The sequence below is a fragment of the Triticum aestivum genome, chromosome 6D, assembly GCF_018294505.1.
Source record: "Triticum aestivum cultivar Chinese Spring chromosome 6D, IWGSC CS RefSeq v2.1, whole genome shotgun sequence".
NCBI classification, from domain to species: domain Eukaryota; kingdom Viridiplantae; phylum Streptophyta; class Magnoliopsida; order Poales; family Poaceae; genus Triticum; species Triticum aestivum.
In genome coordinates, this window is record NC_057811.1 from 7963534 (window position 1) to 7969208 (window position 5675).

Genomic DNA, 5675 nt, shown 5'->3' on the forward strand with positions numbered 1-5675 from the left:
TATTTTGAGAAGACATGATTGCTTTGTTAGTATGCTTGAAGTATTATTATTTTTATGTCAATATTAAACTTTTGTCTTAAATCTTTCGGATCTGAATATTCATACCACAATTAAGAAGAATTACATTGAAATTATGCCAAGTAGCACTCCGCATCAAAAATTCTGTTTTTATCATTTACCTACTCGAGGACGAGCAGGAATTAAGCTTGGGGATGCTTGATACGTCTCCAATGTATCTATAATTTTTGATTGCTCCATGCTATATTATCTACTGTTTTGGACATTATTGGGCTTTATTATTCACTTTTATATTATTTTTGGGACTAACCTATTAACCGGAGGCCCAGCCCAGAATTGCTGTTTTTTTGCCTATTTCAGAGTTTCGCAGAAAAGGAATATCAAACGGAGTCCAAACGGAATGAAACCATCGGGAACGTGATTTTTAGGAAGATTATGATCCGGGAGACTTGGACCCTACGTCAAGAAACAAAGGATGAGGCCACGAGGTAGGGGGGCGCGCCCTCCACCTTCGTGGGCCCCCTGTTGCTCCACCGACGTACTCCTTCCTCCTATATATACCTACGTACCCCAAACGATCAGATACGGAGGCAAAAACCTAATTCCACCGCCGCAACCTTCTGTACCCACGAGATCCCATCTTGGGGCCTGTTCCGGAGCTCCGTCGGAGAGGGCATCCATCACGGAGGGCTTCTACATCAACACCATAGCCTCTCCGATGAAGTGTGAGTAGTTTACTTCAGACCTTCGGGTCCATAGTTAGTAGCTAGATGGCTTCTTCTCTCTTTTTGGATCTCAATACAATGTTCTCCCCCTCTCTCGTGGAGATCTATTCGATGTAATCTTGTTTTTGCGGTGTGTTTGTTGAGATCGATGAATTGTGGGTTTATGATCAAGATTATCTATGAACAATAGTTGAATCTTCTCTGAATTCTTTTTATGTATGATTGGTTATCTTTGCATGTCTCTTCGAATTATCAGTTTGGTTTGGCCTACTAGATTGATCTTTCTTGCAATGGGAGAAGTGCTTAGCTTTGGGTTCAATCTTGTGGTGTCCATTCCCAGTGACAGTAGGGGCAGCAAGGAACGTATTGTATTGTTGCCATCGAGGATAACAAGATGGTTTTTTATTTATCATATTGCATGAATTTATCCCTCTACATCATGTCATCTTGCTTAAGGCTTTACTCTGTTTTCATGAACTTAATACTCTAGATGCATGCTGGATAGCGGTCGATGAGTGGAGTAATAGTAGTAGATGCAGGCAGGAGTCGGTCTACTTGTCTCGGACGTGATGCCTATATACATGATCATACCTAGATATTCTCATAACTATGCTCAATCCTGTCAATTGCTCAACAGTAATTCGTTCACCCACCGTAAAATACTTATGCTCTTGAGAGAAGCCACTAGTGAAATCTATGGCCCCCGGGTCTATCTTCATCATATTAATCTTCCAATACTTAGTTATTTCCTTTGCTTTTTACTTTGCTTTTATTTTACTTTGCATCTTTATCACAAAAATACCAAAAATATTATCCTATCATATCTATTAGATCTCACTCTCGTAAGTGACCGTGAAGGGATTGACAACCCCTTATCGCGTTGGTTGCGAGGATTTATTTGTTTTGTGTAGGTGCGAGGGACTCGCGCGTAGCCTCCTACTGGATTGATACCTTGGTTCTCAAAAACTGAGGGAAATACTTACGCTACTTTGCTGCATCACCCTTTCCTCTTCAAGGGAAAACCAATGCAGTGCTCAAGAGGTAGCAAGGATCACCGCGTAGTTGGCTACCATGGGGATGCCAAGCGTGAGGTACGCCCCAGAGCGCAGCGGGACCACCAACGCCAAGCTGACCTTGTTCTTCGAGTGTGTTCTCGGGGCCCTAGAGCAGCTTCACGCCAACCGGGCGGCCTCGCTAGCCGATGATGCCCGGAGGCTTTGCCAGGGCACCATGACCAAGGTTCTCACCAAGGTGGCACACTGGTACCCCGACCTCGACTTCGACGCCGCGCTGGAGAGCTTGCCGGAAGGTACCGACCTCGCGCCGCTCAAGGAGCGCATCAAGCCCATCATCAGTCGTGTCGGCGGAATTCTGAGGGTGGAGGGCCAGCACCGGGATTAGGAACCCCGTTTCTTATCGCCGCTGCAGGTTCACAACCAAGACAATTGCTATCTCTAGTTAGAACCGTAGCAACAATTTGATGTAATATGACTCTGCAGCACTTTTAGTATCATGTATGTTATTTTCCCGTTCGATTTTCCTTTGTGTGTCCACCCTACGTTAACCGGGTAGGTTCGCCGGCGCGTAAAACCAGGGCGGCGTCTTGGGGACGGATCCCCATTGGCCTGCCGGGTGTGCTTGCTGCCAGGCGGACCACCTTACCGCCCTTAGCGCGGCCGCCCGAACTGTCGAGTTTGACTCGAGTCAAAGTCGGGAGTGTTGCCAAGTGCGAAAGGCTACCCTGCCACTCTCGACGCGGCCGCTTTGAGCTGTTGAGCGGACTCGAAACAGAACAAGGGCGTTGTCAATTGCGGGAGGGCCCCTTTGCGTGCAGGTTTCTCATACATAGGCAAGATCTCCGAGGACGATAACCTTATATATAAAAGGAAGTAACTCAAAGTTCTGAATGACTTAGCTTTTCTGCTGATGCGCTGCGTCCTTCGCGTTCGCAGGCGGCGCCCTTTTTCTCCTGGCCATCTCCTTCTCGGGAGTCATGGCGATGAGGAACTTCTAGGCCAACTACTAGACCAGATTCTCACAATTGCGCCCCCTACCTGGCGCACCAAAGATGTCGGTGTGGAACGACACCTATGGGATCACAAGAATCCCTACTACGGTTGCCGGGGCGCAGGGTTGCAAGAAGAGCAGGATCAGTAGTCAGCACAAGGATCGTTTACCCAGGTTCGGGCCGCGAGGATGCGTAAAACCCTAGTCCTACTTTGGTGGGTATATTTCAGAGAGTTCTTGAGATCTCGAAATAGCTATGGTGAGCGCGTGGTTCCAAAGAGCCGAATCCTCCTCCAGTATGCCATGGGCCTCCTTTTATAGGCGAAAGGGGCTGCCACAGTGGCATACAGGAGGTGGAAAGGCGCACAGTATTGCGAGCTTATCACTCGTATTACAGGACAAGTCACATTTAATGCGCCGCTGAGGTGTCCCCTAGCTTTATCGGGGACGGGGGCGAGGCCCGTCCCGTCCATCGCCGCTCCTCCTCGCTTCGACACGCGCCCTAGCCAGCGATGCGTGCGGCGCCATGTAGGCAGGTAGGCAGCTGAGGTGGCGCGGTGGTAGGGTCTTCACGAAGATCTGCATGCCCCCACGCAAGCGCCTGCTGAGTTGGCCTAGAAGCTGCATGTTGCCACGCAGGTGCCTGCCCAGCTGGTTCGGGCTGGCAGCTGCATGCGAACAGCGGTGGAGACTTGGCTGGTGCGGGTCTGGCAGTGGCCCCGCTGGCATCTTCGGCGAGAGCCTTCCCGGGGGGCCGGCAAGGGTCTTGCCATGGCACGCTGTCGTCCCCGGCAAGAATCTTGCCAGGGGTCTCGTGGCTCTCCTCGGCAAGGATCTTGTCGAGGATCGTTGTCTTCTAATCCTCATCTGATCTTGAATATGTCTTCACAAAGATCTGCATGCCACCACGGAGGTGCCTCCCGAGCCCTGGCCCCACGTGGCTGATGGTGTTGGGGACGTGGTCTCAAGGGTGGCTCGCCCTGTTGGTGTTTGGGCGCGCTGCCCCGGCAAGGGTCTTGCCAGGGGAAACTGCTCCACCCCTCTGCTTCTTTGCGTTCTTGGTCTTGGCGTTGCCCTGGCTGTCTTGTGCTTCGGTTTTGCCTTGGTTCACCTCCCCTGCTCTGCTTGGTGTGGCCGTGGGCGCGGCTCCGGCTGCCCGTGCACAGGTAAAGCGGTACAAAGGTGCGCCCCTTCTTTTGTACACCGACAGAGCGGTTGAAATACAAGCAATGGATGCTTTTGCAATTCATATATAAACATTAATTAGTGCACTCCATGTTGTTAGTATGAAGCACTTTATACATTTGTCACTTGCATGGATACATTCCAAATTGCTAGCTACGAAATAGAATACATGTCGAATTCAACATAAAGGGGGTTTCAAAGATTCGAATTCATAGGAAGTGCATTCATCTATTTGAACCCGAGATAATGGCATTTGAATATCAGATGTAAAAGGGGGCATGAATCTTTGTTGTGCGTTTGAACATGCTATATATATTCATACGCATGTCTAACTTTTTTTTGCAACCAAGGAGATTATATCTGGAACCATGCATGAACTGAGGTAAGTTGCATACTTTTTAATATATACTTGTGTACAATGTATATTCAAATGTACCCCCTCCATTCCAAAATAATCGTAGCTTTAGGATTTTCAAGAGTAAAGATTTGTGAAGTTTGACAAATCCTGAAAGTTCAATTCAAGAGAACCGAAAACGTTAATGCTTCTGCTCCCAAATATTGAATGAAGCGCCAAATAGGCCTCTGGTCACCCGAAACCGCGCGAGACTAATGTTTGGTGGTAGGAAATTACTGTCCTGACTCTGGCCCGTGTAGCCTATTGTCCTGATGTCCAAAGGTCTAGACCGGGGTAGGTTTGTAACTTCACAAGACGCCAGTCTCAACCACCTCCGAGAAGCATTCATACGCCGTGGGCGCCTAAACACCCATGCGCTCGGCCGAAATCTATCCCGCCCACATTTGGGACACCTGAGATTACTGTCCTACCCCCAACGAGCAATATGTCCGAAATTTTAGATGGGGGCAAAGTTTGTAACTTTCCCCAAATTTCAAACAAGCGCGTCCCAAACCGAAACATTGTTCCCCCTTAGTTCCCCGCCTCCCTCTGTTTCCCCATTCATACTCTGTGGTGCCAAAACGCCCTCTCCACCAGCCGCGAAACCCCAGCCTCCTCCGTCCTCCTCCATCACGCCGGAGCCGGTACCCCGACGTCGTCGTCCAATGCAACCGCAACCGCAACGCCCTCAAGGACTTAGCAGATGAAGCCGAGGTAGAGCTGCCTCCACGACGCCGATGCCGACGTGCGCCGTACCAGAACCACTCCGACCACGCCGTCCTGCGCCTCATTACTGTCGCTCCACTGTCGCAACCGTCCACCGCACCGGAGCTGTTCCCGCTACGCCGTCGTTCGCCGCCTCGGATCTGGTTCCCCGCCGCCGACAGACGGCCACCGCACCACACTCAACAACTTGGCCATGGGTTCGTCCAAGGCTCCACCGTCCTCCACAACTTCTCATTTCCAGCGAACCACAAGAAGATCGTAGGAAAAACAGGAGAACACAGCACTGCCAACAGAAAGAGGTACTCCTCTTCCCTTATTCGTGCAAACCTTACGTCTCTGCTCAAACCGTATTCATCCCACGAAAGAAACTAGTTGAGCGCTTCTTACTGCATCTTCTTCGTGATACTAAATGCACAAGGTTTCCTCCCTTTACTATTTCACCTTTGCTAGAGGTCAGTAGCCCGCCTGGATTTCAATTCAGGGTCAGTCAAACCGCAATTAAAAGAAGCATCACCCGCTTAGGCGCGCGGAGCACCTAGTCCGCCTGTTCGTCGGGGAAGCGGCGCATCGGTGTCTATCATAGGGGTGTGGGGCGCAGGAGCTGCTTGCGCCCGATCTGG